The sequence below is a fragment of the Phyllobates terribilis genome, unplaced genomic scaffold (assembly GCF_046119375.1).
Source record: "Phyllobates terribilis strain yellow unplaced genomic scaffold, ASM4611937v1 Scaffold_404__1_contigs__length_1715579, whole genome shotgun sequence".
Lineage (NCBI taxonomy): Eukaryota > Metazoa > Chordata > Amphibia > Anura > Dendrobatidae > Phyllobates > Phyllobates terribilis.
In genome coordinates this window covers 292,445-319,550 of record NW_027363164.1, presented here as the reverse complement: position 1 = coordinate 319,550, position 27,106 = coordinate 292,445, and the positions used below count along the sequence as shown (strand labels likewise).

Sequence of the window (27,106 nt, the reverse complement as noted above, 5' to 3'; positions counted from 1 at the left end):
TGCTGGAACACTGACTTCTTTCATTTAATGCCTGCAGACTATAAAAGAGAACCCAACCCAAAAAGTTTGGTTGATTAGTCTGTGGCATTCTGTTAAACTGTTGCTTAATGCGGTCTCTGTGAGCTTCTCAGCGACATTCAGCCAGCCAGGTATCCTGCCTGCAGTAGATGGAATGTGGCAATGGAACGCTGGCTGCGCGTGTCATAATAGGCTCTGAGCCTTTATATACCTGTGCACAGCAGCAGCCACCTTCAGTCTGCTGCTGGACAGCCAGCAGCAGCAGCAGCAGGAGAGGTATGTAATCAGGAGCCCTCCTGCTAAGGGTAGACAGCTGCTCGTTCCACCCCACCCCCCGCCTTAATTGGTTCTCCTCCCTTCCAACGGTGTTGAGGCGGGTGGGAACAGCAGGGGGTGAAGGTGCTGTGTTTAAAGAGGTGGAGTTATGCAGATCTAAAACGCGTGGATTGCAGCAGCAGCAAGCCGAAAAGTGCAGGCATGTAAGGGATCTAGAGGTTGACAACATGTCTTCTTAACGGGAGTCCAGGAGCTCATCTCCACAAATGGACTTTTCAGGATCCTTGGGTGGCTCCGTAGTTTGAAACCAATTCTGGTTATCGCTTCTCGGCCTTTTGGCTAAGATCAAGTGTAGTATCTGTTCTTATCAGTTTAATATCTGATACGTCCCCTATCTGGGGACCATATATTAAATGGATTTTTAGAACAGGGAGATGGAAAAAGAGCTTGCTCTGTCCACTCCACGCATTGACCTGGTATTGCAGTATCTCCAGGACCGGTGCACCCCTTCTTTAATGCAGTTTCTAAAATCAGAAAGAATTGAATTCAATGTTTTTTGTTCATTTTGCTTGTTTGTCGGATTTTGGGATGGACTCTTTGGCTTTGCTTTTCTTCTCCTCATTGGATTTTTCATGTTCAAAGTTGCAGAAGCCAGATTACAAGCTCATTTTGGTTCAACTTCAGCAACTGTGCATTGCATTGCCATGTAATGTGATGCAATGCTATCTTTCTAGCTCTCCCTTTTTACTTCCTTTTGGATAAACAGACATATTAGGCAAGCATTTTGGAGCTTTCACCTAAATAACTACAGGTGGTGAGATAAGCTGCACAATATAATTGACCTTTCAGTATATTGTTGCACACACACCATCTATTTAGCAAATGCCCTTGTTATCAACAGCAGCCTTTTAAACTCACCTGAGCTAACAGGTATGTGCGCTGGTTACTCTGCTGCGCTTAAAATTTCTTTTTTGGTTTGCTACAATGCCTTTTCTGAAACGTTGTCTCCCTCTGCTGGAACACTGACTTCTTTCATTTAATGCCTGCAGACTATAAAAGAGAACCCAACCCAAAAAGTTTGGTTGATTAGTCTGTGGCATTCTGTTAAACTGTTGCTTATGGCGGTCTCTGTGAGCTTCTCAGCGACATTCAGCCAGCCAGGTATCCTGCCTGCAGTAGATGGAATGTGGCAATGGAACGCTGGCTGCGCGTGTCATAATAGGCTCTGAGCCTTTATATACCTGTGCACAGCAGCAGCCACCTTCAGTCTGCTGCTGGACAGCCAGCAGCAGCAGCAGCAGGAGAGGTATGTAATCAGGAGCCCTCCTGCTAAGGGTAGACAGCTGCTCGTTCCACCCCACCCCCCGCCTTAATTGGTTCTCCTCCCTTCCAACGGTGTTGAGGCGGGTGGGAACAGCAGGGGGTGAAGGTGCTGTGTTTAAAGAGGTGGAGTTATGCAGATCTAAAACGCGTGGATTGCAGCAGCAGCAAGCCGAAAAGTGCAGGCATGTAAGGGATCTAGAGGTTGACAACATGTCTTCTTAACGGGAGTCCAGGAGCTCATCTCCACAAATGGACTTTTCAGGATCCTTGGGTGGCTCCGTAGTTTGAAACCAATTCTGGTTATCGCTTCTCGGCCTTTTGGCTAAGATCAAGTGTAGTATCTGTTCTTATCAGTTTAATATCTGATACGTCCCCTATCTGGGGACCATATATTAAATGGATTTTTAGAACAGGGAGATGGAAAAAGAGCTTGCTCTGTCCACTCCACGCATTGACCTGGTATTGCAGTATCTCCAGGACCGGTGCACCCCTTCTTTAATGCAGTTTCTAAAATCAGAAAGAATTGAATTCAATGTTTTTTGTTCATTTTGCTTGTTTGTCGGATTTTGGGATGGACTCTTTGGCTTTGCTTTTCTTCTCCTCATTGGATTTTTCATGTTCAAAGTTGCAGAAGCCAGATTACAAGCTCATTTTGGTTCAACTTCAGCAACTGTGCATTGCATTGCCATGTAATGTGATGCAATGCTATCTTTCTAGCTCTCCCTTTTTACTTCCTTTTGGATAAACAGACATATTAGGCAAGCATTTTGGAGCTTTCACCTAAATAACTACAGGTGGTGAGATAAGCTGCACAATATAATTGACCTTTCAGTATATTGTTGCACACACACCATCTATTTAGCAAATGCCCTTGTTATCAACAGCAGCCTTTTAAACTCACCTGAGCTAACAGGTATGTGCGCTGGTTACTCTGCTGCGCTTAAAATTTCTTTTTTGGTTTGCTACAATGCCTTTTCTGAAACGTTGTCTCCCTCTGCTGGAACACTGACTTCTTTCATTTAATGCCTGCAGACTATAAAAGAGAACCCAACCCAAAAAGTTTGGTTGATTAGTCTGTGGCATTCTGTTAAACTGTTGCTTATGGCGGTCTCTGTGAGCTTCTCAGCGACATTCAGCCAGCCAGGTATCCTGCCTGCAGTAGATGGAATGTGGCAATGGAACGCTGGCTGCGCGTGTCATAATAGGCTCTGAGCCTTTATATACCTGTGCACAGCAGCAGCCACCTTCAGTCTGCTGCTGGACAGCCAGCAGCAGCAGCAGCAGGAGAGGTATGTAATCAGGAGCTCTCCTGCTAAGGGTAGACAGCTGCTCGTTCCACCCCACCCCCCGCCTTAATTGGTTCTCCTCCCTTCCAACGGTGTTGAGGCGGGTGGGAACAGCAGGGGGTGAAGGTGCTGTGTTTAAAGAGGTGGAGTTATGCAGTTCTAAAACGCGTGGATTGCAGCAGCAGCAAGCCGAAAAGTGCAGGCATGTAAGGGATCTAGAGGTTGACAACATGTCTTCTTAACGGGAGTCCAGGAGCTCATCTCCACAAATGGACTTTTCAGGATCCTTGGGTGGCTCCGTAGTTTGAAACCAATTCTGGTTATCGCTTCTCGGCCTTTTGGCTAAGATCAAGTGTAGTATCTGTTCTTATCAGTTTAATATCTGATACGTCCCCTATCTGGGGACCATATATTAAATGGATTTTTAGAACAGGGAGATGGAAAAAGAGCTTGCTCTGTCCACTCCACGCATTGACCTGGTATTGCAGTATCTCAAGGACCGGTGCACCCCTTCTTTAATGCAGTTTCTAAAATCAGAAAGAATTGAATTCAATGTTTTTTGTTCATTTTGCTTGTTTGTCGGATTTTGGGATGGACTCTTTGGCTTTGCTTTTCTTCTCCTCATTGGATTTTTCATGTTCAAAGTTGCAGAAGCCAGATTACAAGCTCATTTTGGTTCAACTTCAGCAACTGTGCATTGCATTGCCATGTAATGTGATGCAATGCTATCTTTCTAGCTCTCCCTTTTTACTTCCTTTTGGATAAACAGACATATTAGGCAAGTATTTTGGAGCTTTCACCTAAATAACTACAGGTGGTGAGATAAGCTGCACAATATAATTGACCTTTCAGTATATTGTTGCACACACACCATCTATTTAGCAAATGCCCTTGTTATCAACAGCAGCCTTTTAAACTCACCTGAGCTAACAGGTATGTGCGCTGGTTACTCTGCTGCGCTTAAAATTTCTTTTTTGGTTTGCTACAATGCCTTTTCTGAAACGTTGTCTCCCTCTGCTGGAACACTGACTTCTTTCATTTAATGCCTGCAGACTATAAAAGAGAACCCAACCCAAAAAGTTTGGTTGATTAGTCTGTGGCATTCTGTTAAACTGTTGCTTATGGCGGTCTCTGTGAGCTTCTCAGCGACATTCAGCCAGCCAGGTATCCTGCCTGCAGTAGATGGAATGTGGCAATGGAACGCTGGCTGCGCGTGTCATAATAGGCTCTGAGCCTTTATATACCTGTGCACAGCAGCAGCCACCTTCAGTCTGCTGCTGGACAGCCAGCAGCAGCAGCAGCAGGAGAGGTATGTAATCAGGAGCCCTCCTGCTAAGGGTAGACAGCTGCTCGTTCCACCCCACCCCCCGCCTTAATTGGTTCTCCTCCCTTCCAACGGTGTTGAGGCGGGTGGGAACAGCAGGGGGTGAAGGTGCTGTGTTTAAAGAGGTGGAGTTATGCAGATCTAAAACGCGTGGATTGCAGCAGCAGCAAGCCGAAAAGTGCAGGCATGTAAGGGATCTAGAGGTTGACAACATGTCTTCTTAACGGGAGTCCAGGAGCTCACCTCCACAAATGAACTTTTCAGGATCCTTGGGTGGCTCCGTAGTTTGAAACCAATTCTGGTTATCGCTTCTCGGCCTTTTGGCTAAGATCAAGTGTAGTATCTGTTCTTATCAGTTTAATATCTGATACGTCCCCTATCTGGGGACCATATATTAAATGGATTTTTAGAACAGGGAGATGGAAAAAGAGCTTGCTCTGTCCACTCCACGCATTGACCTGGTATTGCAGTATCTCCAGGACCGGTGCACCCCTTCTTTAATGCAGTTTCTAAAATCAGAAAGAATTGAATTCAATGTTTTTTGTTCATTTTGCTTGTTTGTCGGATTTTGGGATGGACTCTTTGGCTTTGCTTTTCTTCTCCTCATTGGATTTTTCATGTTCAAAGTTGCAGAAGCCAGATTACAAGCTCATTTTGGTTCAACTTCAGCAACTGTGCATTGCATTGCCGTGTAATGTGATGCAATGCTATCTTTCTAGCTCTCCCTTTTTACTTCCTTTTGGATAAACAGACATATTAGGCAAGCATTTTGGAGCTTTCACCTAAATAACTACAGGTGGTGAGATAAGCTGCACAATATAATTGACCTTTCAGTATATTGTTGCACACACACCATCTATTTAGCAAATGCCCTTGTTATCAACAGCAGCCTTTTAAACTCACCTGAGCTAACAGGTATGTGCGCTGGTTACTCTGCTGCGCTTAAAATTTCTTTTTTGGTTTGCTACAATGCCTTTTCTGAAACGTTGTCTCCCTATGCTGGAACACTGACTTCTTTCATTTAATGCCTGCAGACTATAAAAGAGAACCCAACCCAAAAAGTTTGGTTGATTAGTCTGTGGCATTCTGTTAAACTGTTGCTTATGGCGGTCTCTGTGAGCTTCTCAGCGACATTCAGCCAGCCAGGTATCCTGCCTGCAGTAGATGGAATGTGGCAATGGAACGCTGGCTGCGCGTGTCATAATAGGCTCTGAGCCTTTATATACCTGTGCACAGCAGCAGCCACCTTCAGTCTGCTGCTGGACAGCCAGCAGCAGCAGCAGCAGGAGAGGTATGTAATCAGGAGCCCTCCTGCTAAGGGTAGACAGCTGCTCGTTCCACCCCACCCCCCGCCTTAATTGGTTCTCCTCCCTTCCAACGGTGTTGAGGCGGGTGGGAACAGCAGGGGGTGAAGGTGCTGTGTTTAAAGAGGTGGAGTTATGCAGATCTAAAACGCGTGGATTGCAGCAGCAGCAAGCCGAAAAGTGCAGGCATGTAAGGGATCTAGAGGTTGACAACATGTCTTCTTAACGGGAGTCCAGGAGCTCATCTCCACAAATGGACTTTTCAGGATCCTTGGGTGGCTCCGTAGTTTGAAACCAATTCTGGTTATCGCTTCTCGGCCTTTTGGCTAAGATCAAGTGTAGTATCTGTTCTTATCAGTTTAATATCTGATACGTCCCCTATCTGGGGACCATATATTAAATGGATTTTTAGAACAGGGAGATGGAAAAAGAGCTTGCTCTGTCCACTCCACGCATTGACCTGGTATTGCAGTATCTCCAGGACCGGTGCACCCCTTCTTTAATGCAGTTTCTAAAATCAGAAAGAATTGAATTCAATGTTTTTTGTTCATTTTGCTTGTTTGTCGGATTTTGGGATGGACTCTTTGGCTTTGCTTTTCTTCTCCTCATTGGATTTTTCATGTTCAAAGTTGCAGAAGCCAGATTACAAGCTCATTTTGGTTCAACTTCAGCAACTGTGCATTGCATTGCCGTGTAATGTGATGCAATGCTATCTTTCTAGCTCTCCCTTTTTACTTCCTTTTGGATAAACAGACATATTAGGCAAGCATTTTGGAGCTTTCACCTAAATAACTACAGGTGGTGAGATAAGCTGCACAATATAATTGACCTTTCAGTATATTGTTGCACACACACCATCTATTTAGCAAATGCCCTTGTTATCAACAGCAGCCTTTTAAACTCACCTGAGCTAACAGGTATGTGCGCTGGTTACTCTGCTGCGCTTAAAATTTCTTTTTTGGTTTGCTACAATGCCTTTTCTGAAACGTTGTCTCCCTCTGCTGGAACACTGACTTCTTTCATTTAATGCCTGCAGACTATAAAAGAGAACCCAACCCAAAAAGTTTGGTTGATTAGTCTGTGGCATTCTGTTAAACTGTTGCTTATGGCGGTCTCTGTGAGCTTCTCAGCGACATTCAGCCAGCCAGGTATCCTGCCTGCAGTAGATGGAATGTGGCAATGGAACGCTGGCTGCGCGTGTCATAATAGGCTCTGAGCCTTTATATACCTGTGCACAGCAGCAGCCACCTTCAGTCTGCTGCTGGACAGCCAGCAGCAGCAGCAGCAGGAGAGGTATGTAATCAGGAGCCCTCCTGCTAAGGGTAGACAGCTGCTCGTTCCACCCCACCCCCCGCCTTAATTGGTTCTCCTCCCTTCCAACGGTGTTGAGGCGGGTGGGAACAGCAGGGGGTGAAGGTGCTGTGTTTAAAGAGGTGGAGTTATGCAGATCTAAAACGCGTGGATTGCAGCAGCAGCAAGCCGAAAAGTGCAGGCATGTAAGGGATCTAGAGGTTGACAACATGTCTTCTTAACGGGAGTCCAGGAGCTCATCTCCACAAATGGACTTTTCAGGATCCTTGGGTGGCTCCGTAGTTTGAAACCAATTCTGGTTATCGCTTCTCGGCCTTTTGGCTAAGATCAAGTGTAGTATCTGTTCTTATCAGTTTAATATCTGATACGTCCCCTATCTGGGGACCATATATTAAATGGATTTTTAGAACAGGGAGATGGAAAAAGAGCTTGCTCTGTCCACTCCACGCATTGACCTGGTATTGCAGTATCTCCAGGACCGGTGCACCCCTTCTTTAATGCAGTTTCTAAAATCAGAAAGAATTGAATTCAATGTTTTTTGTTCATTTTGCTTGTTTGTCGGATTTTGGGATGGACTCTTTGGCTTTGCTTTTCTTCTCCTCATTGGATTTTTCATGTTCAAAGTTGCAGAAGCCAGATTACAAGCTCATTTTGGTTCAACTTCAGCAACTGTGCATTGCATTGCCATGTAATGTGATGCAATGCTATCTTTCTAGCTCTCCCTTTTTACTTCCTTTTGGATAAACAGACATATTAGGCAAGCATTTTGGAGCTTTCACCTAAATAACTACAGGTGGTGAGATAAGCTGCACAATATAATTGACCTTTCAGTATATTGTTGCACACACACCATCTATTTAGCAAATGCCCTTGTTATCAACAGCAGCCTTTTAAACTCACCTGAGCTAACAGGTATGTGCGCTGGTTACTCTGCTGCGCTTAAAATTTCTTTTTTGGTTTGCTACAATGCCTTTTCTGAAACGTTGTCTCCCTCTGCTGGAACACTGACTTCTTTCATTTAATGCCTGCAGACTATAAAAGAGAACCCAACCCAAAAAGTTTGGTTGATTAGTCTGTGGCATTCTGTTAAACTGTTGCTTATGGCGGTCTCTGTGAGCTTCTCAGCGACATTCAGCCAGCCAGGTATCCTGCCTGCAGTAGATGGAATGTGGCAATGGAACGCTGGCTGCGCGTGTCATAATAGGCTCTGAGCCTTTATATACCTGTGCACAGCAGCAGCCACCTTCAGTCTGCTGCTGGACAGCCAGCAGCAGCAGCAGCAGGAGAGGTATGTAATCAGGAGCCCTCCTGCTAAGGGTAGACAGCTGCTCGTTCCACCCCACCCCCCGCCTTAATTGGTTCTCCTCCCTTCCAACGGTGTTGAGGCGGGTGGGAACAGCAGGGGGTGAAGGTGCTGTGTTTAAAGAGGTGGAGTTATGCAGATCTAAAACGCGTGGATTGCAGCAGCAGCAAGCCGAAAAGTGCAGGCATGTAAGGGATCTAGAGGTTGACAACATGTCTTCTTAACGGGAGTCCAGGAGCTCACCTCCACAAATGAACTTTTCAGGATCCTTGGGTGGCTCCGTAGTTTGAAACCAATTCTGGTTATCGCTTCTCGGCCTTTTGGCTAAGATCAAGTGTAGTATCTGTTCTTATCAGTTTAATATCTGATACGTCCCCTATCTGGGGACCATATATTAAATGGATTTTTAGAACAGGGAGATGGAAAAAGAGCTTGCTCTGTCCACTCCACGCATTGACCTGGTATTGCAGTATCTCCAGGACCGGTGCACCCCTTCTTTAATGCAGTTTCTAAAATCAGAAAGAATTGAATTCAATGTTTTTTGTTCATTTTGCTTGTTTGTCGGATTTTGGGATGGACTCTTTGGCTTTGCTTTTCTTCTCCTCATTGGATTTTTCATGTTCAAAGTTGCAGAAGCCAGATTACAAGCTCATTTTGGTTCAACTTCAGCAACTGTGCATTGCATTGCCATGTAATGTGATGCAATGCTATCTTTCTAGCTCTCCCTTTTTACTTCCTTTTGGATAAACAGACATATTAGGCAAGCATTTTGGAGCTTTCACCTAAATAACTACAGGTGGTGAGATAAGCTGCACAATATAATTGACCTTTCAGTATATTGTTGCACACACACCATCTATTTAGCAAATGCCCTTGTTATCAACAGCAGCCTTTTAAACTCACCTGAGCTAACAGGTATGTGCGCTGGTTACTCTGCTGCGCTTAAAATTTCTTTTTTGGTTTGCTACAATGCCTTTTCTGAAACGTTGTCTCCCTCTGCTGGAACACTGACTTCTTTCATTTAATGCCTGCAGACTATAAAAGAGAACCCAACCCAAAAAGTTTGGTTGATTAGTCTGTGGCATTCTGTTAAACTGTTGCTTATGGCGGTCTCTGTGAGCTTCTCAGCGACATTCAGCCAGCCAGGTATCCTGCCTGCAGTAGATGGAATGTGGCAATGGAACGCTGGCTGCGCGTGTCATAATAGGCTCTGAGCCTTTATATACCTGTGCACAGCAGCAGCCACCTTCAGTCTGCTGCTGGACAGCCAGCAGCAGCAGCAGCAGGAGAGGTATGTAATCAGGAGCCCTCCTGCTAAGGGTAGACAGCTGCTCGTTCCACCCCACCCCCCGCCTTAATTGGTTCTCCTCCCTTCCAACGGTGTTGAGGCGGGTGGGAACAGCAGGGGGTGAAGGTGCTGTGTTTAAAGAGGTGGAGTTATGCAGATCTAAAACGCGTGGATTGCAGCAGCAGCAAGCCGAAAAGTGCAGGCATGTAAGGGATCTAGAGGTTGACAACATGTCTTCTTAACGGGAGTCCAGGAGCTCATCTCCACAAATGGACTTTTCAGGATCCTTGGGTGGCTCCGTAGTTTGAAACCAATTCTGGTTATCGCTTCTCGGCCTTTTGGCTAAGATCAAGTGTAGTATCTGTTCTTATCAGTTTAATATCTGATACGTCCCCTATCTGGGGACCATATATTAAATGGATTTTTAGAACAGGGAGATGGAAAAAGAGCTTGCTCTGTCCACTCCACGCATTGACCTGGTATTGCAGTATCTCCAGGACCGGTGCACCCCTTCTTTAATGCAGTTTCTAAAATCAGAAAGAATTGAATTCAATGTTTTTTGTTCATTTTGCTTGTTTGTCGGATTTTGGGATGGACTCTTTGGCTTTGCTTTTCTTCTCCTCATTGGATTTTTCATGTTCAAAGTTGCAGAAGCCAGATTACAAGCTCATTTTGGTTCAACTTCAGCAACTGTGCATTGCATTGCCATGTAATGTGATGCAATGCTATCTTTCTAGCTCTCCCTTTTTACTTCCTTTTGGATAAACAGACATATTAGGCAAGCATTTTGGAGCTTTCACCTAAATAACTACAGGTGGTGAGATAAGCTGCACAATATAATTGACCTTTCAGTATATTGTTGCACACACACCATCTATTTAGCAAATGCCCTTGTTATCAACAGCAGCCTTTTAAACTCACCTGAGCTAACAGGTATGTGCGCTGGTTACTCTGCTGCGCTTAAAATTTCTTTTTTGGTTTGCTACAATGCCTTTTCTGAAACGTTGTCTCCCTCTGCTGGAACACTGACTTCTTTCATTTAATGCCTGCAGACTATAAAAGAGAACCCAACCCAAAAAGTTTGGTTGATTAGTCTGTGGCATTCTGTTAAACTGTTGCTTATGGCGGTCTCTGTGAGCTTCTCAGCGACATTCAGCCAGCCAGGTATCCTGCCTGCAGTAGATGGAATGTGGCAATGGAACGCTGGCTGCGCGTGTCATAATAGGCTCTGAGCCTTTATATACCTGTGCACAGCAGCAGCCACCTTCAGTCTGCTGCTGGACAGCCAGCAGCAGCAGCAGCAGGAGAGGTATGTAATCAGGAGCCCTCCTGCTAAGGGTAGACAGCTGCTCGTTCCACCCCACCCCCCGCCTTAATTGGTTCTCCTCCCTTCCAACGGTGTTGAGGCGGGTGGGAACAGCAGGGGGTGAAGGTGCTGTGTTTAAAGAGGTGGAGTTATGCAGATCTAAAACGCGTGGATTGCAGCAGCAGCAAGCCAAAAAGTGCAGGCATGTAAGGGATCTAGAGGTTGACAACATGTCTTCTTAACGGGAGTCCAGGAGCTCATCTCCACAAATGGACTTTTCAGGATCCTTGGGTGGCTCCGTAGTTTGAAACCAATTCTGGTTATCGCTTCTCGGCCTTTTGGCTAAGATCAAGTGTAGTATCTGTTCTTATCAGTTTAATATCTGATACGTCCCCTATCTGGGGACCATATATTAAATGGATTTTTAGAACAGGGAGATGGAAAAAGAGCTTGCTCTGTCCACTCCACGCATTGACCTGGTATTGCAGTATCTCCAGGACCGGTGCACCCCTTCTTTAATGCAGTTTCTAAAATCAGAAAGAATTGAATTCAATGTTTTTTGTTCATTTTGCTTGTTTGTCGGATTTTGGGATGGACTCTTTGGCTTTGCTTTTCTTCTCCTCATTGGATTTTTCATGTTCAAAGTTGCAGAAGCCAGATTACAAGCTCATTTTGGTTCAACTTCAGCAACTGTGCATTGCATTGCCATGTAATGTGATGCAATGCTATCTTTCTAGCTCTCCCTTTTTACTTCCTTTTGGATAAACAGACATATTAGGCAAGCATTTTGGAGCTTTCACCTAAATAACTACAGGTGGTGAGATAAGCTGCACAATATAATTGACCTTTCAGTATATTGTTGCACACACACCATCTATTTAGCAAATGCCCTTGTTATCAACAGCAGCCTTTTAAACTCACCTGAGCTAACAGGTATGTGCGCTGGTTACTCTGCTGCGCTTAAAATTTCTTTTTTGGTTTGCTACAATGCCTTTTCTGAAATGTTGTCTCCCTCTGCTGGAACACTGACTTCTTTCATTTAATGCCTGCAGACTATAAAAGAGAACCCAACCCAAAAAGTTTGGTTGATTAGTCTGTGGCATTCTGTTAAACTGTTGCTTATGGCGGTCTCTGTGAGCTTCTCAGCGACATTCAGCCAGCCAGGTATCCTGCCTGCAGTAGATGGAATGTGGCAATGGAACGCTGGCTGCGCGTGTCATAATAGGCTCTGAGCCTTTATATACCTGTGCACAGCAGCAGTCACCTTCAGTCTGCTGCTGGACAGCCAGCAGCAGCAGCAGCAGGAGAGGTATGTAATCAGGAGCCCTCCTGCTAAGGGTAGACAGCTGCTCGTTCCACCCCACCCCCCGCCTTAATTGGTTCTCCTCCCTTCCAACGGTGTTGAGGCGGGTGGGAACAGCAGGGGGTGAAGGTGCTGTGTTTAAAGAGGTGGAGTTATGCAGATCTAAAACGCGTGGATTGCAGCAGCAGCAAGCCGAAAAGTGCAGGCATGTAAGGGATCTAGAGGTTGACAACATGTCTTCTTAACGGGAGTCCAGGAGCTCATCTCCACAAATGGACTTTTCAGGATCCTTGGGTGGCTCCGTAGTTTGAAACCAATTCTGGTTATCGCTTCTCGGCCTTTTGGCTAAGATCAAGTGTAGTATCTGTTCTTATCAGTTTAATATCTGATACGTCCCCTATCTGGGGACCATATATTAAATGGATTTTTAGAACAGGGAGATGGAAAAAGAGCTTGCTCTGTCCACTCCACGCATTGACCTGGTATTGCAGTATCTCCAGGACCGGTGCACCCCTTCTTTAATGCAGTTTCTAAAATCAGAAAGAATTGAATTCAATGTTTTTTGTTCATTTTGCTTGTTTGACGGATTTTGGGATGGACTCTTTGGCTTTGCTTTTCTTCTCCTCATTGGATTTTTCATGTTCAAAGTTGCAGAAGCCAGATTACAAGCTCATTTTGGTTCAACTTCAGCAACTGTGCATTGCATTGCCATGTAATGTGATGCAATGCTATCTTTCTAGCTCTCCCTTTTTACTTCCTTTTGGATAAACAGACATATTAGGAAAGCATTTTGGAGCTTTCACCTAAATAACTACAGGTGGTGAGATAAGCTGCACAATATAATTGACCTTTCAGTATATTGTTGCACACACACCATCTATTTAGCAAATGCCCTTGTTATCAACAGCAGCCTTTTAAACTCACCTGAGCTAACAGGTATGTGCGCTGGTTACTCTGCTGCGCTTAAAATTTCTTTTTTGGTTTGCTACAATGCCTTTTCTGAAACGTTGTCTCCCTCTGCTGGAACACTGACTTCTTTCATTTAATGCCTGCAGACTATAAAAGAGAACCCAACCCAAAAAGTTTGGTTGATTAGTCTGTGGCATTCTGTTAAACTGTTGCTTATGGCGGTCTCTGTGAGCTTCTCAGCGACATTCAGCCAGCCAGGTATCCTGCCTGCAGTAGATGGAATGTGGCAATGGAACGCTGGCTGCGCGTGTCATAATAGGCTCTGAGCCTTTATATACCTGTGCACAGCAGCAGCCACCTTCAGTCTGCTGCTGGACAGCCAGCAGCAGCAGGAGAGGTATGTAATCAGGAGCCCTCCTGCTAAGGGTAGACAGCTGCTCGTTCCACCCCACCCCCCGCCTTAATTGGTTCTCCTCCCTTCCAACGGTGTTGAGGCGGGTGGGAACAGCAGGGGGTGAAGGTGCTGTGTTTAAAGAGGTGGAGTTATGCAGATCTAAAACGCGTGGATTGCAGCAGCAGCAAGCCGAAAAGTGCAGGCATGTAAGGGATCTAGAGGTTGACAACATGTCTTCTTAACGGGAGTCCAGGAGCTCATCTCCACAAATGGACTTTTCAGGATCCTTGGGTGGCTCCGTAGTTTGAAACCAATTCTGGTTATCGCTTCTCGGCCTTTTGGCTAAGATCAAGTGTAGTATCTGTTCTTATCAGTTTAATATCTGATACGTCCCCTATCTGGGGACCATATATTAAATGGATTTTTAGAACAGGGAGATGGAAAAAGAGCTTGCTCTGTCCACTCCACGCATTGACCTGGTATTGCAGTATCTCCAGGACCGGTGCACCCCTTCTTTAATGCAGTTTCTAAAATCAGAAAGAATTGAATTCAATGTTTTTTGTTCATTTTGCTTGTTTGTCGGATTTTGGGATGGACTCTTTGGCTTTGCTTTTCTTCTCCTCATTGGATTTTTCATGTTCAAAGTTGCAGAAGCCAGATTACAAGCTCATTTTGGTTCAACTTCAGCAACTGTGCATTGCATTGCCATGTAATGTGATGCAATGCTATCTTTCTAGCTCTCCCTTTTTACTTCCTTTTGGATAAACAGACATATTAGGCAAGCATTTTGGAGCTTTCACCTAAATAACTACAGGTGGTGAGATAAGCTGCACAATATAATTGACCTTTCAGTATATTGTTGCACACACACCATCTATTTAGCAAATGCCCTTGTTATCAACAGCAGCCTTTTAAACTCACCTGAGCTAACAGGTATGTGCGCTGGTTACTCTGCTGCGCTTAAAATTTCTTTTTTGGTTTGCTACAATGCCTTTTCTGAAACGTTGTCTCCCTCTGCTGGAACACTGACTTCTTTCATTTAATGCCTGCAGACTATAAAAGAGAACCCAACCCAAAAAGTTTGGTTGATTAGTCTGTGGCATTCTGTTAAACTGTTGCTTATGGCGGTCTCTGTGAGCTTCTCAGCGACATTCAGCCAGCCAGGTATCCTGCCTGCAGTAGATGGAATGTGGCAATAGAACGCTGGCTGCGCGTGTCATAATAGGCTCTGAGCCCTTATATACCTGTGCACAGCAGCAGCCACCTTCAGTCTGCTGCTGGACAGCCAGCAGCAGCAGCAGCAGGAGAGGTATGTAATCAGGAGCCCTCCTGCTAAGGGTAGACAGCTGCTCGTTCCACCCCACCCCCCGCCTTAATTGGTTCTCCTCCCTTCCAACGGTGTTGAGGCGGGTGGGAACAGCAGGGGGTGAAGGTGCTGTGTTTAAAGAGGTGGAGTTATGCAGATCTAAAACGCGTGGATTGCAGCAGCAGCAAGCCGAAAAGTGCAGGCATGTAAGGGATCTAGAGGTTGACAACATGTCTTCTTAACGTGAGTCCAGGAGCTCATCTCCACAAATGGACTTTTCAGGATCCTTGGGTGGCTCCGTAGTTTGAAACCAATTCTGGTTATCGCTTCTCGGCCTTTTGGCTAAGATCAAGTGTAGTATCTGTTCTTATCAGTTTAATATCTGATACGTCCCCTATCTGGGGACCATATATTAAATGGATTTTTAGAACAGGGAGATGGAAAAAGAGCTTGCTCTGTCCACTCCACGCATTGACCTGGTATTGCAGTATCTCCAGGACCGGTGCACCCCTTCTTTAATGCAGTTTCTAAAATCAGAAAGAATTGAATTCAATGTTTTTTGTTCATTTTGCTTGTTTGTCGGATTTTGGGATGGACTCTTTGGCTTTGCTTTTCTTCTCCTCATTGGATTTTTCATGTTCAAAGTTGCAGAAGCCAGATTACAAGCTCATTTTGGTTCAACTTCAGCAACTGTGCATTGCATTGCCATGTAATGTGATGCAATGCTATCTTTCTAGCTCTCCCTTTTTACTTCCTTTTGGATAAACAGACATATTAGGCAAGCATTTTGGAGCTTTCACCTAAATAACTACAGGTGGTGAGATAAGCTGCACAATATAATTGACCTTTCAGTATATTGTTGCACACACACCATCTATTTAGCAAATGCCCTTGTTATCAACAGCAGCCTTTTAAACTCACCTGAGCTAACAGGTATGTGCGCTGGTTACTCTGCTGCGCTTAAAATTTCTTTTTTGGTTTGCTACAATGCCTTTTCTGAAACGTTGTCTCCTTCTGCTGGAACACTGACTTCTTTCATTTAATGCCTGCAGACTATAAAAGAGAACCCAACCCAAAAAGTTTGGTTGATTAGTCTGTGGCATTCTGTTAAACTGTTGCTTATGGCGGTCTCTGTGAGCTTCTCAGCGACATTCAGCCAGCCAGGTATCCTGCCTGCAGTAGATGGAATGTGGCAATGGAACGCTGGCTGCGCGTGTCATAATAGGCTCTGAGCCTTTATATACCTGTGCACAGCAGCAGCCACCTTCAGTCTGCTGCTGGACAGCCAGCAGCAGCAGCAGGAGAGGTATGTAATCAGGAGCCCTCCTGCTAAGGGTAGACAGTTGCTCGTTCCACCCCACCCCCCGCCTTAATTGGTTCTCCTCCCTTCCAACGGTGTTGAGGCGGGTGGGAACAGCAGGGGGTGAAGGTGCTGTGTTTAAAGAGGTGGAGTTATGCAGATCTAAAACGCGTGGATTGCAGCAGCAGCAAGCCGAAAAGTGCAGGCATGTAAGGGATGTAGAGGTTGACAACATGTCTTCTTAACGTGAGTCCAGGAGCTCATCTCCACAAATGGACTTTTCAGGATCCTTGGGTGGCTCCGTAGTTTGAAACCAATTCTGGTTATCGCTTCTCGGCCTTTTGGCTAAGATCAAGTGTAGTATCTGTTCTTATCAGTTTAATATCTGATACGTCCCCTATCTGGGGACCATATATTAAATGGATTTTTAGAACAGGGAGATGGAAAAAGAGCTTGCTCTGTCCACTCCACGCATTGACCTGGTATTGCAGTATCTCCAGGACCGGTGCACCCCTTCTTTAATGCAGTTTCTAAAATCAGAAAGAATTGAATTCAATGTTTTTTGTTCATTTTGCTTGTTTGTCGGATTTTGGGATGGACTCTTTGGCTTTGCTTTTCTTCTCCTCATTGGATTTTTCATGTTCAAAGTTGCAGAAGCCAGATTACAAGCTCATTTTGGTTCAACTTCAGCAACTGTGCATTGCATTGCCATGTAATGTGATGCAATGCTATCTTTCTAGCTCTCCCTTTTTACTTCCTTTTGGATAAACAGACATATTAGGCAAGCATTTTGGAGCTTTCACCTAAATAACTACAGGTGGTGAGATAAGCTGCACAATATAATTGACCTTTCAGTATATTGTTGCACACACACCATCTATTTAGCAAATGCCCTTGTTATCAACAGCAGCCTTTTAAACTCACCTGAGCTAACAGGTATGTGCGCTGGTTACTCTGCTGCGCTTAAAATTTCTTTTTTGGTTTGCTACAATGCCTTTTCTGAAACGTTGTCTCCCTCTGCTGGAACACTGACTTCTTTCATTTAATGCCTGCAGACTATAAAAGAGAACCCAACCCAAAAAGTTTGGTTGATTAGTCTGTGGCATTCTGTTAAACTGTTGCTTATGGCGGTCTCTGTGAGCTTCTCAGCGACATTCAGCCAGCCAGGTATCCTGCCTGCAGTAGATGGAATGTGGCAATGGAACGCTGGCTGCGCGTGTCATAATAGGCTCTGAGCCTTTATATACCTGTGCACAGCAGCAGCCACCTTCAGTCTGCTGCTGGACAGCCAGCAGCAGCAGCAGCAGGAGAGGTATGTAATCAGGAGCCCTCCTGCTAAGGGTAGACAGCTGCTCGTTCCACCCCACCCCCCGCCTTAATTGGTTCTCCTCCCTTCCAACGGTGTTGAGGCGGGTGGGAACAGCAGGGGGTGAAGGTGCTGTGTTTAAAGAGGTGGAGTTATGCAGATCTAAAACGCGTGGATTGCAGCAGCAGCAAGCCGAAAAGTGCAGGCATGTAAGGGATCTAGAGGTTGACAACATGTCTTCTTAACGGGAGTCCAGGAGCTCATCTCCACAAATGGACTTTTCAGGATCCTTGGGTGGCTCCGTAGTTTGAAACCAATTCTGGTTATCGCTTCTCGGCCTTTTGGCTAAGATCAAGTGTAGTATCTGTTCTTATCAGTTTAATATCTGATACGTCCCCTATCTGGGGACCATATATTAAATGGATTTTTAGAACAGGGAGATGGAAAAAGAGCTTGCTCTGTCCACTCCACGCATTGACCTGGTATTGCAGTATCTCCAGGACCGGTGCACCCCTTCTTTAATGCAGTTTCTAAAATCAGAAAGAATTGAATTCAATGTTTTTTGTTCATTTTGCTTGTTTGTCGGATTTTGGGATGGACTCTTTGGCTTTGCTTTTCTTCTCCTCATTGGATTTTTCATGTTCAAAGTTGCAGAAGCCAGATTACAAGCTCATTTTGGTTCAACTTCAGCAACTGTGCATTGCATTGCCATGTAATGTGATGCAATGCTATCTTTCTAGCTCTCCCTTTTTACTTCCTTTTGGATAAACAGACATATTAGGCAAGCATTTTGGAGCTTTCACCTAAATAACTACAGGTGGTGAGATAAGCTGCACAATATAATTGACCTTTCAGTATATTGTTGCACACACACCATCTATTTAGCAAATGCCCTTGTTATCAACAGCAGCCTTTTAAACTCACCTGAGCTAACAGGTATGTGCGCTGGTTACTCTGCTGCGCTTAAAATTTCTTTTTTGGTTTGCTACAATGCCTTTTCTGAAACGTTGTCTCCTTCTGCTGGAACACTGACTTCTTTCATTTAATGCCTGCAGACTATAAAAGAGAACCCAACCCAAAAAGTTTGGTTGATTAGTCTGTGGCATTCTGTTAAACTGTTGCTTATGGCGGTCTCTGTGAGCTTTTCAGCGACATTCAGCCAGCCAGGTATCCTGCCTGCAGTAGATGGAATGTGGCAATGGAACGCTGGCTGCGCGTGTCATAATAGGCTCTGAGCCTTTATATACCTGTGCACAGCAGCAGCCACCTTCAGTCTGCTGCTGGACAGCCAGCAGCAGCAGCAGCAGGAGAGGTATGTAATCAGGAGCCCTCCTGCTAAGGGTAGACAGCTGCTCGTTCCACCCCACCCCCCGCCTTAATTGGTTCTCCTCCCTTCCAACGGTGTTGAGGCGGGTGGGAACAGCAGGGGGTGAAGGTGCTGTGTTTAAAGAGGTGGAGTTATGCAGATCTAAAACGCGTGGATTGCAGCAGCAGCAAGCCGAAAAGTGCAGGCATGTAAGGGATCTAGAGGTTGACAACATGTCTTCTTAACGGGAGTCCAGGAGCTCATCTTCACAAATGGACTTTTCAGGATCCTTGGGTGGCTCCGTAGTTTGAAACCAATTCTGGTTATCGCTTCTCGGCCTTTTGGCTAAGATCAAGTGTAGTATCTTTCGAAAAGGCGGTTTTGGATGTTGGCCGCCCTAGTAGATTGATACATTATGCACACTGGGGTTTAGGCGCTTGTTAGTACGCCAGGTGGCTAATATAGTCATCTGGTGGAAAGCATGGCCTCCCAGGATCGACGCCATTGGGCCGGGGAAGATCGAAAGCCCGAAGTGTGAAGTGCCCCAGGAGTGGTGACCCTGGGGTGCCTTAACTCACTGGGATTGGGAACCCCACTTGAGTTTATGGCACATTTGCACTAGCACTTCAATATTTCTTTCTTCACACACACCCTTATTCCGGGCCTTCTGGCCTTAGGATGGGGAATTTTTCAATTCCCGGTCGAAGGTCCGGGCAGTATTATACTCTGAAACCTACACTATTTATTTAATTTTTTTGTCACTGTGTGTCCACTTTTTCACGTGTGTCCACGTCCTTACTAGGATTTTGTCGGGATGCGGTTCCCTTACGGGTTCCTCTCTTGGCAGGTCTAGGGGGGGAGTGTGTGGCCATCAGGTTCCGCTCCCCCCTGAACCCCCCTGGCTCTCCTCTTTCGGGAGGAGAGCGTTGTTGGCTCCCCTCTTCCGGGAGGGGAGCACAGTCTTTGGCTCCAGTGCCTTGCTCGGGTGAGAACTCGGGCAGGTGCTGGGGGTAAGATTGGGTCGCCTCTGGCTTTGGCTGGAGGTGGCTATTTGTCCCTGTTCCTCGCTGTGGCCTTCTGGCTCGGAGGGACGGGGAATGGTTTGGGGGACCCTTCTCCTTTTGGAGAGGGTTTCAAGAAGACCAGCATCCTAGTGCACTTTTTTTGTGGCACTTGTCACTTTTTTTAAGCGCACTCGGGTTTTGTACACGAATTCGGGCTTTCGAAAAAAAAAAAAAATCTGTTCTTATCAGTTTAATATCTGATACGTCCCCTATCTGGGGACCATATATTAAATGGATTTTTAGAACAGGGAGATGGAAAAAGAGCTTGCTCTGTCCACTCCACGCATTGACCTGGTATTGCAGTATCTCCAGGACCGGTGCACCCCTTCTTTAATGCAGTTTCTAAAATCAGAAAGAATTGAATTCAATGTTTTTTGTTCATTTTGCTTGTTTGTCGGATTTTGGGATGGACTCTTTGGCTTTGCTTTTCTTCCCCTCATTGGATTTTTCATGTTCAAAGTTGCAGAAGCCAGATTATAAGCTCATTTTGGTTCAACTTCAGCAACTGTGCATTGCATTGCCATGTAATGTGATGCAATGCTATCTTTCTAGCTCTCCCTTTTTACTTCCTTTTGGATAAACAGACATATTAGGCAAGCATTTTGGAGCTTTCACCTAAATAACTACAGGTGGTGAGATAAGCTGCACAATATAATTGACCTTTCAGTATATTGTTGCACACACACCATCTATTTAGCAAATGCCCTTGTTATCAACAGCAGCCTTTTAAACTCACCTGAGCTAACAGGTATGTGCGCTGGTTACTCTGCTGCGCTTAAAATTTCTTTTTTGGTTTGCTACAATGCCTTTTCTGAAACGTTGTCTCCCTCTGCTGGAACACTGACTTCTTTCATTTAATGCCTGCAGACTATAAAAGAGAACCCAACCCAAAAAGTTTGGTTGATTAGTCTGTGGCATTCTGTTAAACTGTTGCTTATGGCGGTCTCTGTGAGCTTCTCAGCGACATTCAGCCAGCCAGGTATCCTGCCTGCAGTAGATGGAATGTGGCAATGGAACGCTGGCTACGCATGTCATAATAGGCTCTGAGCCTTTATATACCTGTGCACAGCAGCAGCCACCTTCAGTCTGCTGCTGGACAGCCAGCAGCAGCAGCAGCAGGAGAGGTATGTAATCAGGAGCCCTCCTGCTAAGGGTAGACAGCTGCTCGTTCCACCCCACCCCCCGCCTTAATTGGTTCTCCTCCCTTCCAACGGTGTTGAGGCGGGTGGGAACAGCAGGGGGTGAAGGTGCTGTGTTTAAAGAGGTGGAGTTATGCAGATCTAAAACGCGTGGATTGCAGCAGCAGCAAGCCGAAAAGTGCAGGCATGTAAGGGATCTAGAGGTTGACAACATGTCTTCTTAACGGGAGTCCAGGAGCTCATCTCCACAAATGGACTTTTCAGGATCCTTGGGTGGCTCCGTAGTTTGAAACCAATTCTGGTTATTGCTTCTCGGCCTTTTGGCTAAGATCAAGTGTAGTATCTTTCGAAAAGGCGGTTTTGGATGTTTGCCGCCCTAGTAGATTGATACATTATGCACACTGGGGTTTAGGCGCTTGTTAGTACGCCAGGTGGCTAATATAGTCATCTGGTGGAAAGCATGGCCCCCCAGGATCGACGCCATTGAGCCGGGGAAGATCGAAAGCCCGAAGTGTGAAGTGCCCCAGGAGTGGTGACCCTGGGGTGCCTTAACTCACTGGGATTGGGAACCCCACTTGAGTTTATGGCACATTTGCACTAGCACTTCAATATTTCTTTTTTCACACACACCCTTATTCCGGGCCTTCTGGCCTTAGGATGGGGAATTTTTCAATTCCCGGTCGAAGGTCCGGGCAGTATTATACTGTGAAACCTTCACTATTTATTTAATTTCTTTGTCACTGTGTGTCCACTTATTCACGTGTGTCACGTCCTGCTAGGATTTTGTCGGGATGCGGTTCCCTTACGGGTTCCTCTCTTGGCAGGTCTAGGGGGGGAGTGTGTGGCCATCAGGTTCCGCTCCCCCCTGAACCCCCCTGGCTCTCCTCTTTCGGGAGGAGAGCGTTGTTGGCTCCCCTCTTCCGGGAGGGGAGCACAGTCTTTGGCTCCCAGTGCCTTGCTCGGGTGAGAACTCGGGCAGGTGCTGGGGGTAAGATTGGGTCGCCTCTGGCTCCGGCTGGAGGTGGCTATTTGTCCCTGTTCCTCGCTGTGGCCTTCTGGCTCGGAGGGACGGGGAATGGTTTGGGGGACCCTTCTCCTTTTGGAGAGGGTTTCAAGAAGACCAGCATCCTAGTGCACTTTTTTTGTGGCACTTGTCACTTTTTTAAGCGCACTCGGGTTTTGTACACGAATTCGGGCTTTCGAAAAAAAAAAGAAAGAAAAAAAAAAAAATCTGTTCTTATCAGTTTAATATCTGATACATCCCCTATCTGGGGACCATATATTAAATGGATTTTTAGAACAGGGAGATGGAAAAAGAGCTTGCTCTGTCCACTCCACGCATTGACCTGGTATTGCAGTATCTCCAGGACCGGTGCACCCTTTCTTTAATGCAGTTTCTAAAATCAGAAAGAATTGAATTCAATGTTTTTTGTTCATTTTGCTTGTTTGTCGGATTTTGGGATGGACTCTTTGGCTTTGCTTTTCTTCTCCTCATTGGATTTTTCATGTTCAAAGTTGCAGAAGCCAGATTACAAGCTCATTTTGGTTCAACTTCAGCAACTGTGCATTGCATTGCCATGTAATGTGATGCAATGCTTTCTTTCTAGCTCTCCCTTTTTACTTCCTTTTGGATAAACAGACATATTAGGCAAGCATTTTGGAGCTTTCACCTAAATAACTACAGGTGGTGAGATAAGCTGCACAATATAATTGACCTTTCAGTATATTGTTGCACACACACCATCTATTTAGCAAATGCCCTTGTTATCAACAGCAGCCTTTTAAACTCACCTGAGCTAACAGGTATGTGCGCTGGTTACTCTGCTGCGCTTAAAATTTCTTTTTTGGTTTGCTACAATGCCTTTTCTGAAACGTTGTCTCCCTCTGCTGGAACACTGACTTCTTTCATTTAATGCCTGCAGACTATAAAAGAGAACCCAACCCAAAAAGTTTGGTTGATTAGTCTGTGGCATTCTGTTAAACTGTTGCTTATGGCGGTCTCTGTGAGCTTCTCAGCGACATTCAGCCAGCCAGGTATCCTGCCTGCAGTAGATGGAATGTGGCAATGGAACGCTGGCTGCACGTGTCATAATAGGCTCTGAGCCTTTATATACCTGTGCACAGCAGCAGCCACCTTCAGTCTGCTGCTGGACAGCCAGCAGCAGCAGCAGCAGGAGAGGTATGTAATCAGGAGCCCTCCTGCTAAGGGTAGACAGCTGCTCGTTCCACCCCACCCCCCGCCTTAATTGGTTCTCCTCCCTTCCAACGGTGTTGAGGCGGGTGGGAACAGCAGGGGGTGAAGGTGCTGTGTTTAAAGAGGTGGAGTTATGCAGATCTAAAACGCGTGGATTGCAGCAGCAGCAAGCCGAAAAGTGCAGGCATGTAAGGGATCTAGAGGTTGACAACATGTCTTCTTAACGGGAGTCCAGGAGCTCATCTCCACAAATGGACTTTTCAGGATCCTTGGGTGGCTCCGTAGTTTGAAACCAATTCTGGTTATCGCTTCTCGGCCTTTTGGCTAAGATCAAGTGTAGTATCTGTTCTTATCAGTTTAATATCTGATACGTCCCCTATCTGGGGACCATATATTAAATGGATTTTTAGAACAGGGAGATGGAAAAAGAGCTTGCTCTGTCCACTCCACGCATTGACCTGGTATTGCAGTATCTCCAGGACCGGTGCACCCCTTCTTTAATGCAGTTTCTATAATCAGAAAGAATTGAATTCAATGTTTTTTGTTCATTTTGCTTGTTTGTCGGATTTTGGGATGGACTCTTTGGCTTTGCTTTTCTTCTCCTCATTGGATTTTTCATGTTCAAAGTTGCAGAAGCCAGATTACAAGCTCATTTTGGTTCAACTTCAGCAACTGTGCATTGCATTGCCATGTAATGTGATGCAATGCTATCTTTCTAGCTCTCCCTTTTTACTTCCTTTTGGATAAACAGACATATTAGGCAAGCATTTTGGAGCTTTCACCTAAATAACTACAGGTGGTGAGATAAGCTGCACAATATAATTGACCTTTCAGTATATTGTTGCACACACACCATCTATTTAGCAAATGCCCTTGTTATCAACAGCAGCCTTTTAAACTCACCTGAGCTAACAGGTATGTGCGCTGGTTACTCTGCTGCGCTTAAAATTTCTTTTTTGGTTTGCTACAATGCCTTTTCTGAAACGTTGTCTCCCTCTGCTGGAACACTGACTTCTTTCATTTAATGCCTGCAGACTATAAAAGAGAACCCAACCCAAAAAGTTTGGTTGATTAGTCTGTGGCATTCTGTTAAACTGTTGCTTATGGCGGTCTCTGTGAGCTTCTCAGCGACATTCAGCCAGCCAGGTATCCTGCCTGCAGTAGATGGAATGTGGCAATGGAACGCTGGCTGCGCGTGTCATAATAGGCTCTGAGCCTTTATATACCTGTGCACAGCAGCAGCCACCTTCAGTCTGCTGCTGGACAGCCAGCAGCAGCAGCAGCAGGAGAGGTATGTAATCAGGAGCCCTCCTGCTAAGGGTAGACAGCTGCTCGTTCCACCCCACCCCCCGCCTTAATTGGTTCTCCTCCCTTCCAACGGTGTTGAGGCGGGTGGGAACAGCAGGGGGTGAAGGTGCTGTGTTTAAAGAGGTGGAGTTATGCAGATCTAAAACGCGTGGATTGCAGCAGCAGCAAGCCGAAAAGTGCAGGCATGTAAGGGATCTAGAGGTTGACAACATGTCTTCTTAACGGGAGTCCAGGAGCTCATCTCCACAAATGGACTTTTCAGGATCCTTGGGTGGCTCCGTAGTTTGAAACCAATTCTGGTTATCGCTTCTCGGCCTTTTGGCTAAGATCAAGTGTAGTATCTGTTCTTATCAGTTTAATATCTGATACGTCCCCTATCTGGGGACCATATATTAAATGGATTTTTAGAACAGGGAGATGGAAAAAGAGCTTGCTCTGTCCACTCCACGCATTGACCTGGTATTGCAGTATCTCCAGGACCGGTGCACCCCTTCTTTAATGCAGTTTCTAAAATCAGAAAGAATTGAATTCAATGTTTTTTGTTCATTTTGCTTGTTTGTCGGATTTTGGGATGGACTCTTTGGCTTTGCTTTTCTTCTCCTCATTGGATTTTTCATGTTCAAAGTTGCAGAAGCCAGATTACAAGCTCATTTTGGTTCAACTTCAGCAACTGTGCATTGCATTGCCATGTAATGTGATGCAATGCTATCTTTCTAGCTCTCCCTTTTTACTTCCTTTTGGATAAACAGACATATTAGGCAAGCATTTTGGAGCTTTCACCTAAATAACTACAGGTGGTGAGATAAGCTGCACAATATAATTGACCTTTCAGTATATTGTTGCACACACACCATCTATTTAGCAAATGCCCTTGTTATCAACAGCAGCCTTTTAAACTCACCTGAGCTAACAGGTATGTGCGCTGGTTACTCTGCTGCGCTTAAAATTTCTTTTTTGGTTTGCTACAATGCCTTTTCTGAAACGTTGTCTCCTTCTGCTGGAACACTGACTTCTTTCATTTAATGCCTGCAGACTATAAAAGAGAACCCAACCCAAAAAGTTTGGTTGATTAGTCTGTGGCATTCTGTTAAACTGTTGCTTATGGCGGTCTCTGTGAGCTTCTCAGCGACATTCAGCCAGCCAGGTATCCTGCCTGCAGTAGATGGAATGTGGCAATGGAACGCTGGCTGCGCGTGTCATAATAGGCTCTGAGCCTTTATATACCTGTGCACAGCAGCAGCCACCTTCAGTCTGCTGCTGGACAGCCAGCAGCAGCAGCAGCAGGAGAGGTATGTAATCAGGAGCCCTCCTGCTAAGGGTAGACAGCTGCTCGTTCCACCCCACCCCCCGCCTTAATTGGTTCTCCTCCCTTCCAACGGTGTTGAGGCGGGTGGGAACAGCAGGGGGTGAAGGTGCTGTGTTTAAAGAGGTGGAGTTATGCAGATCTAAAACGCGTGGATTGCAGCAGCAGCAAGCCGAAAAGTGCAGGCATGTAAGGGATCTAGAGGTTGACAACATGTCTTCTTAACGGGAGTCCAGGAGCTCATCTCCACAAATGGACTTTTCAGGATCCTTGGGTGGCTCCGTAGTTTGAAACCAATTCTGGTTATCGCTTCTCGGCCTTTTGGCTAAGATACCACATCTTGCCAGAAGGATTCTAAGCCAATCGTGCCCTTGGCCTTGAGGCATCGGCGGTGTAAAAGCCGTCTTAAGCCTCATGCTGCTTTAGGGGGCAGATACGCAAAGAAACCAAGAAGGCGATCGACCCTATCTACCTTTTGAAGATGGCATCAGCAGTAGCGGCCGCAGTGCGCTATGCCAGAGCTGGTGACCTTCGCATCAAGAACTCTTTCAAGATCGAAGTGGACGATGCATCCAAGGAGAAGATGACCTTGAAGTTTTTCGTGAGGAGAGTGCTGCTGGAGATCCTAGGAGTAAAGAGGGAAGACATCCTGGCCCTTCAAGATCGCCCCGGTTCCTTCACTTTGACTCTGGAGTCGGAGTATGCGTGCCAGAACCTCTTCCGCCAGATTCACCTGCACCTTTCAGATGAGGATCTTAAAGGACTCACCTTTGTCATCCTTTACTCCGGTGGAGAGAAGCCGCTCGTGGTTCAGATGAGCAACCCTCATGTTCCCTTAGTTAATATTATTTGCTTTCTTCAAAACTATTTCCCAGAACTGCGGTATTCCCACAAGGTCATGAATGAGGAAAACCTCTGGACGGGAAAGCATAAATTTTTTGTTAAATTTTGTGAAGATCCAAATGGCATTGGTGGTCAGCGTCATCCTCCGTCAAGTTTCCTGATCGGTAGGGAGCGGGGGCGCCTCTTCTACCCGGACATGCCCCTCTTCTGCCGGAAATGCATGTGTTTCGGTCACACTTATGAGAACTGCAAGGAGGAGGTGGCAATCTGTAAGAAGTGCTACAAGCATGGACATGCCACAATGGACTGTACCAATGAGATGGTGTGCAACATCTGCCGGGTCCCAGGTCACTCCTTCCGGGAGTGTCCTTTGAAGAAAAAGGCGGAAACCTATGCTGAAACGCTGGCAAAGCAACCTGCCCGTGTGCCTCCATCTGCTCCCGGGGGGCAGAGGCAACCCTCTGCTGTTCCTGCTCCTGCGGGTGCGTCTACAGCGCGGGGGCAGTCTTCTAGCTCTCCAGTACCTGCTCCACAGACCAAGCCTGCTAGTACATCAGGTGGTACGTCTGCACCTGCTGCACAGAGGAAGCCAACCAACCCTCCTGCTCCTGCTGCTAAGGGGGGTCCCACCAGTGCTCCTGTATCTACTGTGCGAACACAACCCCCTGTAGGCGGGTCCACAAGCACTTCAG

The 27,106-nt window shown here is 45.9% G+C and overlaps 18 non-coding genes and 2 pseudogenes across 18 annotated transcripts; all 20 read left to right on the top strand.

Annotated features, from left to right (window-relative positions):
• The first annotated feature begins 613 nt into the window (after window positions 1-613).
• On the top strand, window positions 614-804 carry LOC141225242 (U2 spliceosomal RNA). Its single transcript, XR_012292520.1, has one exon. It is a non-coding gene; the product is annotated as a U2 spliceosomal RNA (small nuclear RNA).
• Window positions 805-1,919: 1,115 nt separating this feature from the next.
• LOC141225241 (U2 spliceosomal RNA) lies at window positions 1,920-2,110 on the top strand. The gene has a single exon (XR_012292519.1). It is a non-coding gene; the product is annotated as a U2 spliceosomal RNA (small nuclear RNA).
• A 1,115-nt stretch (window positions 2,111-3,225) lies between these two features.
• Window positions 3,226-3,416, top strand: LOC141225599 (U2 spliceosomal RNA). The gene has a single exon (XR_012292870.1). It is a non-coding gene; the product is annotated as a U2 spliceosomal RNA (small nuclear RNA).
• A 1,115-nt stretch (window positions 3,417-4,531) lies between these two features.
• LOC141225240 (U2 spliceosomal RNA) lies at window positions 4,532-4,722 on the top strand. The gene has a single exon (XR_012292518.1). It is a non-coding gene; the product is annotated as a U2 spliceosomal RNA (small nuclear RNA).
• Window positions 4,723-5,837: 1,115 nt separating this feature from the next.
• On the top strand, window positions 5,838-6,028 carry LOC141225239 (U2 spliceosomal RNA). Its single transcript, XR_012292517.1, has one exon. It is a non-coding gene; the product is annotated as a U2 spliceosomal RNA (small nuclear RNA).
• Window positions 6,029-7,143: 1,115 nt separating this feature from the next.
• LOC141225238 (U2 spliceosomal RNA) lies at window positions 7,144-7,334 on the top strand. Its single transcript, XR_012292516.1, has one exon. It is a non-coding gene; the product is annotated as a U2 spliceosomal RNA (small nuclear RNA).
• A 1,115-nt stretch (window positions 7,335-8,449) lies between these two features.
• Window positions 8,450-8,640, top strand: LOC141225237 (U2 spliceosomal RNA). Its single transcript, XR_012292515.1, has one exon. It is a non-coding gene; the product is annotated as a U2 spliceosomal RNA (small nuclear RNA).
• Window positions 8,641-9,755: 1,115 nt separating this feature from the next.
• LOC141225236 (U2 spliceosomal RNA) lies at window positions 9,756-9,946 on the top strand. Its single transcript, XR_012292514.1, has one exon. It is a non-coding gene; the product is annotated as a U2 spliceosomal RNA (small nuclear RNA).
• A 1,115-nt stretch (window positions 9,947-11,061) lies between these two features.
• LOC141225234 (U2 spliceosomal RNA) lies at window positions 11,062-11,252 on the top strand. The gene has a single exon (XR_012292513.1). It is a non-coding gene; the product is annotated as a U2 spliceosomal RNA (small nuclear RNA).
• Window positions 11,253-12,367: 1,115 nt separating this feature from the next.
• Window positions 12,368-12,558, top strand: LOC141225233 (U2 spliceosomal RNA). The gene has a single exon (XR_012292512.1). It is a non-coding gene; the product is annotated as a U2 spliceosomal RNA (small nuclear RNA).
• A 1,109-nt stretch (window positions 12,559-13,667) lies between these two features.
• Window positions 13,668-13,858, top strand: LOC141225232 (U2 spliceosomal RNA). The gene has a single exon (XR_012292511.1). It is a non-coding gene; the product is annotated as a U2 spliceosomal RNA (small nuclear RNA).
• A 1,115-nt stretch (window positions 13,859-14,973) lies between these two features.
• LOC141225230 (U2 spliceosomal RNA) lies at window positions 14,974-15,164 on the top strand. Its single transcript, XR_012292509.1, has one exon. It is a non-coding gene; the product is annotated as a U2 spliceosomal RNA (small nuclear RNA).
• A 1,112-nt stretch (window positions 15,165-16,276) lies between these two features.
• Window positions 16,277-16,467, top strand: LOC141225229 (U2 spliceosomal RNA). The gene has a single exon (XR_012292508.1). It is a non-coding gene; the product is annotated as a U2 spliceosomal RNA (small nuclear RNA).
• Window positions 16,468-17,582: 1,115 nt separating this feature from the next.
• Window positions 17,583-17,773, top strand: LOC141225228 (U2 spliceosomal RNA). Its single transcript, XR_012292507.1, has one exon. It is a non-coding gene; the product is annotated as a U2 spliceosomal RNA (small nuclear RNA).
• A 1,115-nt stretch (window positions 17,774-18,888) lies between these two features.
• LOC141225160 (U2 spliceosomal RNA) lies at window positions 18,889-18,980 on the top strand (annotated as a pseudogene).
• Window positions 18,981-19,771: 791 nt separating this feature from the next.
• On the top strand, window positions 19,772-19,955 carry LOC141225097 (U2 spliceosomal RNA). The gene has a single exon (XR_012292414.1). It is a non-coding gene; the product is annotated as a U2 spliceosomal RNA (small nuclear RNA).
• Window positions 19,956-21,070: 1,115 nt separating this feature from the next.
• LOC141225167 (U2 spliceosomal RNA) lies at window positions 21,071-21,162 on the top strand (annotated as a pseudogene).
• A 789-nt stretch (window positions 21,163-21,951) lies between these two features.
• On the top strand, window positions 21,952-22,149 carry LOC141225125 (U2 spliceosomal RNA). The gene has a single exon (XR_012292437.1). It is a non-coding gene; the product is annotated as a U2 spliceosomal RNA (small nuclear RNA).
• A 1,115-nt stretch (window positions 22,150-23,264) lies between these two features.
• LOC141225227 (U2 spliceosomal RNA) lies at window positions 23,265-23,455 on the top strand. Its single transcript, XR_012292506.1, has one exon. It is a non-coding gene; the product is annotated as a U2 spliceosomal RNA (small nuclear RNA).
• Window positions 23,456-24,570: 1,115 nt separating this feature from the next.
• On the top strand, window positions 24,571-24,761 carry LOC141225226 (U2 spliceosomal RNA). The gene has a single exon (XR_012292505.1). It is a non-coding gene; the product is annotated as a U2 spliceosomal RNA (small nuclear RNA).
• The last annotated feature ends 2,345 nt before the right edge of the window (window positions 24,762-27,106 follow it).